Source organism: Triticum aestivum, chromosome 7A, assembly GCF_018294505.1.
Source record: "Triticum aestivum cultivar Chinese Spring chromosome 7A, IWGSC CS RefSeq v2.1, whole genome shotgun sequence".
Classification (NCBI taxonomy): Eukaryota; Viridiplantae; Streptophyta; class Magnoliopsida; order Poales; family Poaceae; genus Triticum; species Triticum aestivum.
This window is the reverse complement of record NC_057812.1, coordinates 97,820,355-97,835,485: the sequence shown is the minus strand read 5'-3', so window position 1 is coordinate 97,835,485 and position 15,131 is coordinate 97,820,355.

The following is a 15,131-nucleotide window of genomic DNA, read 5'->3' as shown; positions in this document are numbered from 1 at the left end:
AGAAGAAGAAGAAGAAGAGGAAGAAGAGGAAGAAGAAGAAGAGGAAGACGACGAAGAAGAAGAGGAAGAAGACGAAGAAGAAGAAGAAGAAGAAGAAGAAGAAGAAGAAGAAGAAGAAGAAGAAGAAGAAGAAGAAGAAGAAGAAGAAGAAGAAGAAGAAGAAGAAGAAGAAGAAGAGGAGGAGGAGGAAGAAGAAGAAGACGAAGAAGAAGAGGAAGAAGACAAACAAGAAGAAGACAAAGAAGAAGAAGAAGAAGAAGAGGAAGAAGACGAAGAAGAAGAAGAAGAAGAAGAAGAAGAAGAAGAAGAAGAAGAAGAAGAAGAAGAAGAGTTCAGAGAAGAAGAAGAAGAGGTCAGGACTACATCCCTATGGAGCTCCACACCACCCCACCCACCCCACCGTAACCCTAGCCGCCACCCTCCGATGATCTCCACCTCCCACCATGGAAATCACCATCCAACCCACCCATTCTCTTTGGCGTGCTGGTTTACCCCCTTCGGGTTGAATCTCGATGGCGGTCCAGGCTTCCATTGCTCTTGGTTTCGATTTTTCTCATGGGATGGGTCTCGCACAAGAGATCTGGCGATCCATGAGGCACATGGTTCACCCCAATGATGGCTCTGGTCACTTCATCATGGTGGTCTCTTTTGCAAGGCATAATTTCTGCCTGACTGAGGAGAATGTTGCCTAGCTCTAGAGGCAGCGATCGGGGGTTATTGTTCTTCACTAAAGGTATCATGTTTACGTGATCGTGTTTTCGACTTTTCATCTCTCATGCAAAGAGGTTGGTTTTTTCATCTTGCACCAATGCAATCATGTTTGCCCATAATTCAAGTGTCATTTTTATCTTTGGGGTCATGGAGGTCCAGATTGGACTAAGGAGTTTAGATCTTGGCAAGTTGAATGTAATGATGAATGGATTCTAGTCAACCCCTCTAAGCATAGAGCAAGTCTAGGCCTGGCTGCTATGTTGCATGCACCAGCAAAATCTTCTTTGTGTTCTAAGGATGGACATCATCCTTGCAAGAGTTCGCGCTTTGCAACTTTTCTTAATTATGATGCATGCAAAGGATATCGTTACAATGCTTCTGCCGAGGACATTCTAATAACAAAGAGTCTCTTGTGTCCCCAACACACCCAATACAATGGTAAATTGTATAGGCGCACTAGTTCGGTGAAGAGATGGTGATACAAGTGCAATATGGATGGTACATATATGTTTTTGTAATCTGAAAAATATAAAAACAGCAAGGTAACTAATGATAAAAGTGAGCACAAACAGTATTGCAATGCGTTGAAACAAGGCCTAGGGTTCATACTTTCACTAGTGCAAGTTCTCTCAATAATAATAAGATAATTGGATCACATAACTATCCCTCAACATGCAACAAAGAGTCACTCCAAAGTCACTAATAGCGGAGAACAAACAAAGAGATTATGGTAGGGTACAAAAAAACCTCAAAGTTATTCTTTCCAATCAATCCGTTGGGCTATTCCTATAAGTGTCACAAACAGCCCTAGAGTTCGTACTAGAATAACACCTTAAGACACAAATCAATCAAAACCCTAATGTCACCTAGATACTCCAATGTCACCTCAAGTATACGCGGGTATGATTATATGATATGCATCACACAATCTCAGATTCATCAATTCAAACCAACACAAAGTACTTTAAAGAGTGCCCCAAAGTTTCTACCGGAGAGTCAAGACGAAAACGTGTGCCAACCCCTATGCATAGGTTCATGGGCAGAACCCGCAAGTTCATCACCAAAACATACATCAAGTGGATCAATAGAATACCCCATTGTCACCACGGGTATCCCACGCAAGACATACATCAAGTCTTCTCAAATCCTTAAAGACTCAATCCATAAGATAACTTCAAAGGGAAAACTCAATCCATTATAAGAGAGTAGAGGGGGAGAAACATCATAAGATCCAACTATAATAGCAAAGCTCGTGATACATCAAGATCGTACCACCTCAACAACACAAGAGAGAGAGAGAGAGATCAAACACATAGCTAATAGTACATACCCTCAGCCCCGAGGAAGAACTAGTCCCTCCTCATCATGGAGAGCGCCGGGATGATGAAGATGGCCACCGGAGAGGGATTCCCCCTCTGGTAGGGTGCCGGAACGGGTCTAGATTGGTTTTCAGTGGCTACGAAGGCTTCTGGCGGCGGAACTCCCGATCTATTGTGCTCCCTGAAGTTTTTAGGGTATATGGGTATATATGGGAGGAAGAAGTACGTCGGTGGATCTCCCGGCTGTCCATGAGGCAGGGGGGCGCGCCTAGGGGGGGGGGGGCGCCCCCACCCTCATGGGCAGCCCGGGACTCTCCTAGTCCATCTCCGATACTCCGTGGGCTTCTTCTGGTCCAAAAATAAGTTCCGTGAAGTTTCAGGTCAATTGGACTCCACTTGATTTTCCTTTTCTGCGGTACTCTAAAACAAGGAAAAAACAGAAACTGGCACTCGGCTCTAGGTTAATAGGTTAGTCCCAAAAATAATATAAAAGTGTATAATAAAGCCCATAAACATCCAAAGCAGATAATATAATAGCATGGAACAATAAAAAATTATAGATACGTTGGAGACATATCAGCATCCCCAAGCTTAATTCCTGCTCGTCCTCAAGTAGGTAAATGATAAAAAAAGAATTTTTGATGTGGAATGCTACCTAACATATTTCTCTAAGTAATTCTCTTCATTTTGGCATGAATGTTCAGATCCATAAGATTCAAGACAAAAGTTTAATATTGACATAAAAATAATAATACTTGAAGCATACTAACTAAGCAATCATGTCTTCTCAAAATAACATGGCTAAAGAAAGCTATCCCTACAAAATAATATAGTCTGGCTATGCTCTATCTTCACCACACAAAGTATTTAAATCATGCACAACCCCGATGACAAGCCAAGAAATTGTTTCATACTTTTGATGTTCTCAAACTTTTTCAATCTTCACGCAATACATGAGCGTGAGCCATGGACATAGCACTATAGGTGGAATAGAACGGTGGTTATGGAGAAGATAAAAAGGGAGAAGATAGTCTCACGTCAACTAGGCATATCAACGGGCTATGGAGATGCCCATTAATAGATATCAATGTGAGTGAGTAGGGATTGTCATGCAATGGATGCACTAGAGCTATAAATGTATGAAAGCTCAACAAAAGAAACTAAGTGGGTGTGCATTCAACTTGCTTGCTCACGAAGACCTAGGGCACTTGAGGAGGCCCATTGTTGGAATATACAAGCCAAGTTCTATAGTGAAAATTTCCCAGTAGTATATGAAAGTGACAAAACAAGAGACTCTCTATCATGAAGATCATGGTGCTACTTTGAAGCACAAGTGTGGAAAAAAAGGATAGTAGCATTGTCCCTTTTTTATTTGGCCTTTCCTTTTTTGCCTTTTTGGGCCTCCTTTTGTTTTGGCCCTTTTTTTGGAACAATGCTCTATTAATGGTGATCATCACACTTCTATTTATTTGAAAAATCAATGATTACAACTCGATACTACAACAAAGTATGATTCTATATGAATGCCTCCGGCGGTGTACCGGGATGTGCAATGACTCATGAGTGACATGTATGAAAGAATTATGAATGGTGGCTTTGCCACAAATACAATGTCAACTACATGATCATGCAAAGCAATATGACAATGATGAAACGTGTCATAATAAACGGAATGATGGAAAGTTGCATGGCAATATATCTCAGAATGGCTATGGAAATGCCATAATAGGTAGGTATGGTGGCTGTTTTGAGGAAGATATATGGTGGGTTTATAGTACCGGCGAAAGTTGCGCGGTACTAGAGAGGCTACCAATGGTGGAAGGGTGAGAGTGCGTATAATCCATGGACTCAGCATTAGTCGTAAAGAACTCACATACTTATTGCAAAAATCTATTAGTTATCGAAACAAAGTACTACGCGCATGCTCCTAGGGGGATAGATTGGTAGGAAAAGTCCATCGCTCGTCCCCGACCGCCACTCATAACGAGGACAATCAATAAACAAGTCATGCTCCCACTTCGTCACATAACGGTTCACCATACATGCATGCTACGGGAATCTCAAACTTCAACACAAGTATTTCTCAAATTCACAACTACTCAACTAGCATGACTCTAATATCACCATCTCCATATCTCAAAACAATTATCAAGTATCAAACTTCTCATAGTATTCAATGCACATTATATGATAGTTTTTATTATATCCCTCTTGGATGCCCATCATATTAGGACTAAATTCATCACCAAAGCACATTACCATGCTGTTATAAAAGACTCTCAAAATAATATAAGTGAAGCATTATAGATCATCTATTTCTTCAAAATAAAACCATCGCCGTGCTCTAAAAAGATATAAGTGAAGCACTAGAGCAACAACAAACTACTCTGAAAGATATAAGTAAAGATCAATGAGTAGTCAAATAATTATGCAACTATATGAAGACTCTCTAACATGAAAGAATTTAATATCTTGGTATTTTATTCAAACAGCAAGCAAATCCTAAAAAAATAAATTGACGCTCCAAGAAAAACACACACCATGTGGTAAATAAAAATATTGCTCCAAGTAAAGTTACCGATGAACGAAGACGAAAGAGGGGATGCCTTCCGGGGCATCCCCAAGCTTAGGCTCTTGGTTGTCCTTGAATATTACCTTGGGGTGCCTTGGGCATCCCCAAGATTAGGCTCTTTCCACTCCTTATTCCATATTCCATCTAATCTTTACCCAAAAATTGAAAACTTCACAACACAAAACATAACAGAAAACTCGTGAGCTCCGTTAGCGAAAGAAAGCAAAACACCACTTCAATGTAATGTAATGAACTCATTCTTTATTTATATTGGTGTTAAAACTACTGTATTCCAACTTCTCTATGGTTTATAAACTCTTTTACTAGCCATAGACTCATCAAAATAAGTAAACAACACATGAAAAACAGAATCTGTCAAAAACAGAACAATCTGTAGTAATCTGTAACTAATGCAAACTTCTGGAACCCCAAAAATTCTAAAATAAATTGCTGGACGTGAGGAATTTATCTATTAATCATATTATAAAATAATTAACTAAATATTACTCTCCAATAAAACGTGGCAGCAATTCTCGTGAGCGCTAAAGTTTCTGTTTTTACAGTAAGATCAACAAGACTTTCCCCAAGTCTTCCCAACGGTTCTACTTGGCACAAACACTCATTAAAACATAAAAAATCAATCATAAAAAAGGCTAGATAAATTATTTATTACTAAACAGGATCAAAAAGCAAGGAACAAAAATAAAGTTGGGTTGCCTCCCAACAAGCGCTATCATTTAATGCCCCTAGCTAGGCATGATGATTTCAATGATGCTCACATAGAAGATAAGAATTGAAACATAAAGATAGCATCATGAAGAATATGACTATCACATTTAAGTCTAACCCACTTCCGATGCATACGGATTTTGTGAGCAAACAACTTGTGGGAACAGGAATCAACCTGCATAGGAAGGTAAAACAAGCATAGCTTCAAAACTTTAAGCACATAGAGAGGAAACTTGATATTATTGCAATTCCTACAAGCATAAGTTCCTCCCTCATAATAATTTTCAGTAGCATCATGAATGAATTCAACAATATAACCATAACATAGAGCATTCTTTTCATGATCTAGAAGCATAGAAAATTTGCTACTCTCCACATAAGCAAAATTCTTCTAATTCGGGATAGTGGGAGTATCATAAGAGACTTGAATACTATAAATTGTTTACACATAAAAAGAGTAATGTTCAGAAAAGGGGTAATCATAATCATGACAGGTTTTATAAATATAATCATCACTACTTTTTATAGCATATGTATCATCACAATAATTATCATAAGTAGCAACTTTGTTCTCATCATAATCAATTGAAAACTCTTCCAAGATAGTGGAATCATCACTAAATAAAGTCATGACCTCTCCAAATCCACTTTCATAATTATCATAATAAGATTCAACATCCTCCAAAATAGTGGGATCATTACTTCCTAAAGATGACACTCTTCCAAACCCACTTTCATCAATATAATCATCATAAGTAGGAGGCATGCTATCATCATAATAAATTTGCATATCAAAACTTGGGAGACTACAAATTTCATCTTCATTAAACATAGCTTCCCCAAGCTTCGGACTAGCATTAATTGCAGCAAATATATTCTCAAAAACATCATCTTCATCAAACATAGCATCCCCAAGCTTGGGCCTTTTCATATCATAAGCATAATCACTTTCATCATTAATAGTATGGATAGCACCAATAGTATAGCAATTATCATATTCTTCCAAGCAAGTGCCAAAAAGATTTTCAAGATCATAAGAAGTATCATTATCTTCCCAATCATAATCATCACAACAAGCAATAGGCATAATGAGATCATCATCAAGTGCATCATCTTCCACAATTATATTTTCATGAGGCACAATAGTAATAGGAGCAGCATTATTTGGGAGAGATATCTTTTTACCTCTCTTCCTTTTTCTTTTCTTCTTCTTCACCACATCATGTGTGGGTTCAATCCTCTTTTTGGAGCTCCTTATTAATGAGATTGGTTGAATAGAAGGCTCCTCCTCGTTACCTGATTCATCATAAGAAATAATAGGAGGATATTGGGAAGTCTCTTCCCTTTCATTAGTATTCTCTTCATCTTCTATTTGTTTTATTTTCTTTATGTAATTGCAAATATAAGGGTTTTCAATGCAATTCACCGCACAATACATATAAATTTCCTCTAGATCAAAGCCAAGAAGTTTATCACGGGCAAATACTGGAAGATAGTTAGTTATACGTTTCACTTCTTCGTAACCCATAACCAAACTAAGTTCATTATGATGTGCAAGAGAAATCAAGTCATCACAATTTTTGGAAACAATTAGATCATGAAACAATTTGCATCGGATGGTTAAATGACCACGTTCATTGCAAAGATCACAAGTATGGCCAAGAAAATTTTAATTTTCAGCACAAACATCTAGCCTTTCTTGCAACCATTTAGTTTCTAAGTACTTATGCCTCTTGCAATATCTATCTTCCCTATTTGGTGTGTACTTGCAAACCGAATGCACTCAACAAAAATGGACATGTTTATAGGAGACATTTTCATCATAACTAATGCAATCATCATTAGTACTATGGATACTCAAGGATACTAACAACATTGCAATCATGCTCATCATTCAAAGATTTAGTGCCAAACATTTTAATGCATTCTTCTTCTAACACTTCGGCACAATTTTCCTTTCCATCATACTCACGAAAGATATTAAAAAGATGAAGCGTATGAGGCAAACTTAATTCCATTTTTTGTAATTTTATTTTATAAACTAAACTGTTGATAAAACAAGAAACTAAAAGACTCGGTTGCAAGATCTAAAGATATACCTTCAAGCACTCACCTCCCCGGCAATGGCGCCAGAAAAGAGCTTGATGTCTACTACACAACCTTCTTCTTGTAGACGTTGTTGGGCCTCCAAGTGTAGAGGTTTGTAGGACAGTAGCAAATTTCCCTCAAGTGGATGACCTAAGGTTTATCAATCCGTAGGAGGCATAGGATGAAGATGGTCTCTCTCAAGAAACCCTGCAACCAAATAACAAAGAGTCTCTTGTGTCCCCAACACATCCAATACAATGGTAAATTGTATAGGTGCACTAGTTTGGCGAAGAGATGGTGATACAAGTGCAATATGGATGGTAGATATCTATTTTTGTAATTCGAAAATATAAAGACAGCAAGGTAACTAATGATAAAAGTGAGCACAAATGGTATTGCAATGCGTTGAAATAAGGCATAGGGTTCATACTTTCACTAGTGCAAGTTCTCTCAACAATAATAACATAATTGGATCACATAACTATCCCTCAACATGCAACAAAGAGTCACTCTAAAGTCACTAATAGCGGAGAACAAATGAAGAGATTATGGTAGGGTACGAACCACCTCAAAGTTATTCTTTCCAATCAATCCGTTGGGCTATTCCTATAAGTGTCACAAACAGCCCTAGAGTTCGTAGTAGAATAACACCTTAAGACACAAATCAATCAAAACCCTAATGTCACCTTGATATTCCAATGTCACCTCAAGTATCTGCGGTATGATTATACGATATGCATCACACAATCTCAGATTCATCTATTCAAACCAACACAAAGTACTTCGAAGAGTGCCCCAAAGTTTCTACTTGAGAGTCAAGACGAAAACATGTGCCAACCCCTATGCATAGGTTCATGGGCGGAACCTGCAAGTTGATCACCAAAACATACATCAAGCCGATCAATGGAATACCCCATTGCCACCACGGATATCCCACGCAAGACATACATCAAGTGTTCTCAAATCCTTAATGACTCAATCCGATAAGATAACTTCAAACGGAAAACTCAATCCATTACAAGAGAGCAGAGAGGGAGAAACATCATAAGATCCAACTATAATAGTAAAGCTCACGATACATCAAGATCGTACCACCTCAAGAACACTAGAGAGAGAGAGAGATCAAACACATAGCTACTGGTACATACCCTCAGCCCTGAGGAGGAACTACTCCCTCCTCATCATGGAGAGCGCCGGGATGATGAAGATGGCCACCGAAGAGGGATTTCCCCTCCGGCAGGGTGCCGGAACGGGTCGAGATTGGTTTTCGGTAGCTATGGAGGCTTCTGGTGGTGGAACTCCTGATCTATTGTCCTCCCCGAAGTTTTTAGGGTATATGGGTATATATGGGAGGAAGAAGTACGTCGGTGGATCTCCGGGCTTTCCATGAGGCAGGGGGCGCGCCCAGCTGGGGGGCGCGCCCCCACCCTCGTGGGCAGCCCGGGACTCTCCTGGTCCATCTCCGATACTCCGCGGGCTTCTTCTGGTCCAAAAATAAGTTCCGTGAAGTTTCAGGTCAATTGGACTCCGTTTGATTTTCCTTTTCCGCGATACTCTAAAACAAGGAAAAAACAGAAACTGGCACTGGGCTCTAGGTTAATAGGTTAGTCCTGAAAATAATATAAAAGTGTATAATAAAGCCCATAAACATCCAAAACAGATAATATAATAGCATGGACCAATCAAAAATTGTAGATACGTTCGAGACGTATCAATGATCTCCACGCCATCAAATACCTGCCCCTCAAGTTGAAAGGACCAGCTCAACACTGGCTGAAAAGCCTCCCAAAAAACTCAATTGGAAGCTGGGAAGAGCTTGAGGATGCTTTTAGGGCCAATTTTCAAGGGACCTATGTCCGACCTATTGGAAATATGCCCTAGAGGCAATAATAAAATGATTATTATATTTCCTTGTTCATGATAATTGTCTATTATTCATGCTATAATTGTATTATCCGAAAATCATAGTACATGTGTGAATACATAGACCACAATGTGTCCCCTAGTGAGCCTCTAGTTGACTAGCTCGTTGATCAACAGATAGTCATGGTTTCCTGGCTATGGACATGGGGATGTCATTGATAACGGGATCACATCATCAGGAGAATGATGTGATGGACAAGACCCAAACCTAAGCATAGCACAAAGATCGTGTAGTTCGTTTGCTGTAGCTTTTCTGGATATCAAGTATCATTTCCTTAGACCATGAGATTGTGCAACTCCCGGATTCTGTAGGAGTGCCTTGGGTGTGCCAAACGTCACAACGTAACTGGGTGACTATAAAGGTACATTACAGGTATCTCCGAAAGTGTCTATTGGGTTGGCACGAATCGAGACTGGGATTTGTCACTCCGTATGACATAGAGGTATCTCTGGGCCCACTCGGTAATGCATCATCATAATGAGCTCAATGTGATCAAGTGGTTGATCACGGGATCATGCATTATGGTACGAGTAAAGTGACTTGCCGGTAACGAGACTGAACGAGGTATTGAGATACCCACGATCGAGTCTCGGGCAAGTAACGTACCGATTGACAAAGGGAATTGAGTACGGGATTGATTAGGCCTCGACATCATGGTTCATCCGATGAGATCATCGAGGAGCATGTAGGAGCCAACATGGGTATCCAGATCCCGCTGTTGGTTATTGACCAGAGAGTCGTCTCGGTCATGTCTGCTTGTCTCCCGAACCCGTAGGGTCTACACACTTAAGGTTCGGTGACGCTAGGGTTGTATAGATATGAGTATGCAGTAATCCGAAAGTTGTTTGGAGTCCCGGATGAGATCCTGGACGTCACGAGAAGTTCCGGAATGGTCCGGAGGTGAAGAATTATATATAGGAAGTGTAGTTTCGGCCATCGGGAAAGTTTCGGGATCACCGGTATTGTACCGGGACCACCGGATGGGTCCCGGGGGTCCACCGGGTGGGGCCACCCATCCTGGAGGGCCCCATGGGCTTAAGTGGGGAGGGGAACCAGCCCATAGTGGGCTGGTGCGCCCCCCCCTTAGGCCCCCATGCGCCTAGGGTTGGGAACCCTAGGGGAGGGGGCGCCTCCACTTGCCTTGGGGGTTACTCCACCCCCTTGGCCGCCGCCCCCCTAGGAGATCCCATCTCCTAGGGCCGGCGCACCCCCCTAGGGGGCCTATATAAAGGGGGGGAGGGAGGGCAGCCACAACTCAAGCCTTGGCGCCTCCCTCTCCCCTGCTACACCTCTCCCTCTCGCAGAAGCTCGGTGAAGCCATGCTGCGGTGACTGCTGCATCCACCACCACGCCATCGTGCTGCTGGATCTTCATCAACCTCTCCTTCCCCCTTGCTAGATCAAGAAGGAGGAGACGTCACGCTGACCGTACATGTGTTGAACGCGGAGGTGCCGTCCGTTCGGCGCTAGGATCTCCGGTGATTTGGATCATGACGAGTACGACTCCCTCATCCCCGTTCTTTGAACGCTTCCGCTCGCGATCTACAAAGGTATGTAGATGCATCCAATCACTCGTTGCTAGATGAACTCATAGATGGATCTTGGTGAAAACGTAGGAAATTTTTTTGTTTTCTGCAACGTTCCCCAACAGTGGCATCATGAGCTAGGTCTATGCGTAGTTACTATGCACGAGTAGAACACAAAGTAGTTTTGGGCGTCGATATTGCCAATTTTCTTGCCGTTACTAGTCTTATCTTGATTCGGCGGCATCGCGGGATGAAGCGGCCCGGACCAACCTTACACGTACGCTTACGTGAGACCGGTTCCACCGACTGACATGCACTAGTTGCATAAGGTGGCTGGCGGGTGTCTGTCTCTCCCACTTTAGTCGGATCGGATTCGATGAACAGGGTCCTTATGAAGGGTAAATAGAAATTTTCAATTCACGTTGTGGTTTTGGCGTAGGTAAGAAAACGTTCTTGCTAGAACCCTATTGCAGCCACGTAAAAACTTGCAACAACAATTAGAGGACGTCTAACTTGTTTTTACAGCAAGTGTTTTGTGATGTGATATGGCCAAAGTTGTGATGAATGATGAATGATATATATGTGATGTATGAGATCATGTTCTTGTAATAGGAATCACGACTTGCATGTCGATGAGTATGACAACCGGCAGGAGCCATAGGAGTTGTCTTTATTTTTTGTATGACCTACGTGTCATTGAGAAACGCCATGTAAATTACTTTACTTTATTGCTAAATGTGTTAGCCATAGTAGTAGAAGTAATAGTTGGCGAGCAACTTCATGGAGACATGATGATGGAGATCATGATGATGGAGATCATGGTGTCATGTCGGTGACAAGATGATCATGGAGCCCCAAGATGGAGATCACAGGAGCTATATGATATTGGCCATATCATGTCACTATTATTTGATTGCATGAGATGTTTATCATGTTTTTGCATCTTGTTTACTTAGAACGACGGTAGTAAATAAGATGACCCCTCATAATAATTTCAAGAAAGTGTTTCCCCTAACTGTGCGCCGTTGCAACAGTTTGTTGTTTCGAGGCACCACGTGATGATCGGGTGTGATAGATTCCAACGTTCACATACAACGGGTGTAAGACAGATTTACACATGCAAACACTTAGGTTGACTTGACGAGCCTAGCATGTACAGACATGGCCTCGGAACACAGAAGACCGAAAGGTCGAGCATGAGTCGTATAGAAGATACGATCAACATGAAGATGTTCACCGATTTTGACTAGTCCGTCTCACGTGATGATCGGACATGGCCTAGTTAACTCGGATCATGTTATACTTAGATGACTGGAGGGATGTCTATCTGAGTGGGAGTTCATTGAATAATTTGATTAGATGAACTTAATTATCATGAACTTAGTCTAAAATCTTTACAACATGTATTGTAGATCAAATGGCCAACGTTGTCCTCAACTTCAATGCGTTCCTAGAGAAAACCAAGCTGAAAGACGATGGCAGCAACTATACGGACTGGGTCCGGAACCTGAGGATCATCCTCATAGCTGCCAAGAAAGATTATGTCCTACAAGAACAGCTAGGTGAAGCACCTGCTCTCCCTGCAGAACAAGACGTTATGAACGCTTGGCAGACTCGTACTGATGATTACTCCCTCGTTCAGTGCGGCATGCTTTACAGCTTAGAACCGGGGCTCCAAAAGCGTTTTGAGAGACACGGAGCATATGAGATGTTCGAAGAGCTAAAAATGGTTTTTCAAGCTCATGCCCGGGTCGAGAGATATGAAGTCTCCGACAAGTTCTTCAGCTGTAAGATGGAGGAAAATAGTTCTGTCAGTGAGCACATACTCACAATGTCTGGGTTACATAACCGCTTGCCTCAGCTGGGAGTTAATCTCCCGGATGACGCGGTCATTGAAAGAATCCTCCAATCGCTTCCACCAAGCTACAAGAGCTTTGTGATGAACTTCAATATGCAGGGGATGGAAAAGACCACTCCTGGAGTATTTGCAATGCTGAAATCAGCAGAGGTAGAAGTCAAAAAAGGAACATCAAGTGTTGATGGTGAATAAAACCACTAAGTTCAAGAAAGGGAAGGGTAAGAAGAACTTCAAGAAGGACGGCAAGGGAGTTGCCGCGCCCGGTAAGCAAGCTGCCGGGAAGAAGCCAAAGAATGGACCCAAGCCCGAGACTGAGTGTTTTTATTGCAAGGGAAGTGGTCACTTGAAGCGGAACTGCCCCAAATACTTAGCGGACAAGAAGGCCGGCATCACGAAAGGTATATGTGATATACATGTAATTGATGTGTACCTTACCAGTACTCATAGTAGCTCCTGGGTATTTGATACCGGTGTGGTTGCTCACATTTGTAACTCAAAGCAGGAGCTGCGGAATAAGCGGAGACTGGCGAAGGACGAGGTGACGATGCGCGTCAGGAATGGTTCCAAGGTCGATGTGATCACCGTCGGCACGCTACCTCTACATTTACCTACGGGATTAGTTTTAAACCTCAATAATTGTTATTTAGTGCCAGCTTTGAGCATGAACATTGTATCAGGATCTCGTTTAATACGAGATGGCTACTCATTTAAATCTGAGAATAATGGTTGTTCTATTTATATGAAGATATGTTTTATGGTCATGCTCCGATGGTGAATGGTTTATCCTTAATGAATCTTGAGCGTAATGCTACACATATTCATAGTGTGAATACCAAAAGATGTAAGGTTGATAATGATAGTCCCACATACTCGTGGCACTGCCGCCTTGGTCACATAGGTGTCAAACGCATGAAGAAGCTCCATGCAGATGGACTTTTAGAGTCTCTTGATTACGAATCATTTGACACGTGCGAACCATGCCTCATGGGTAAAATGACCAAGACTCCGTTCTCAGGAACAATGGAGCGAGCAACCAACTTATTGGAAATCATACATACTGATGTGTGCGGTCCAATGAGCGTTGAGGCTCGCGGTGACTATCGTTATGTTCTCACCCTCACTGATGACTTGAGTAGATATGGGTATGTCTACTTAATGAAACATAAGTCTGAGACCTTTGAAAAGTTCAAGGAATTTCAGAGTGAGGTTGAGAATCAACGTGATAGGAAAATCAAGTTCTTGCAATCAGATCGTGGGGGAGAATACTTGAGTCATGAATTTGGCACACACTTAAGAAAATGTGGAATAGTTTCACAACTGACGCCGCCTGGAACACCTCAGCGTAATGGTGTGTCCGAACGTCATAATCGCACTCTATTAGATATGGTGCGATCTATGATGTCTCTTACAGATTTACCGCTATCATTTTGGGGCTATGCTTTAGAGACTGCCGCATTCACTTTAAATAGGGCTCCGTCGAAATCCGTTGAGATGACACCGTATGAATTATGGTTTGGAAAGAAACCTAAGCTGTCGTTTCTAAAAGTTTGGGGATGCGATGCTTATGTCAAGAACTTCAACCTGAAAAGCTCGAACCCAAGTCGGAAAAATGCGTCTTCATAGGATACCCTAAATAAACTATTGGGTACCTTCTACCTCAGATCCGAAGGCAAGATCTTTGTTGCCAAGAATGGATCCTTTCTAGAGAAGGAGTTTCTCTCGAAAGAAGTAAGTGGGAGGAAAGTAGAGCTTGATGAAGTACTGCCTCTTGAAGCAAAGAGTAGCGCAGCTCAGGAAAATGTTCCTGTGGTGCCTGCACCAATTAGAGAGGAAGTTAATGATGATGATCAAGATACTTCTGATCAAGCTCCTACTGAACTTCGAAGGTCCACAAGGACACCTTCTGCACCAGAGTGGTACGACAACCCTGTCTTGGAAATCATGTTGTTAGACAACGGTGAACCTTCGAACATGAAGAAGCGATGGCGGGCCCGGATTCCGACAAATGGCTGGAAGCCATGAAATCCGAGATAGGATCCATGTATGAAAACGAAGTATGGACTTTGACTGACTTGCCCGATGATTGGCGAGCCATAGAAGATAAATGGATCTTTAAGAAGAAGACAGACGGGGATGGTAATGTGACCATCTATAAAGCTCGGCTTGTCGCTAAGGGTTATCGACAAGTTCAAGGGGTTGACTACGATGAGACTTTCTCACCTGTAGCGAAGCTGAAGGCCGTCCGAATCATGTTAGCAATTGTCGCATTCTATGATTATGAGATATGGCAAATGGACGTCAAAACGGTATTCCTTAATGGTTTCCTTAAGGAAGAATTGTATATGATGCAGCCGGAAGGTTTTGTCGATCCTAAGAATGCTGACAAGGTGTGCAAGCTCCAATGC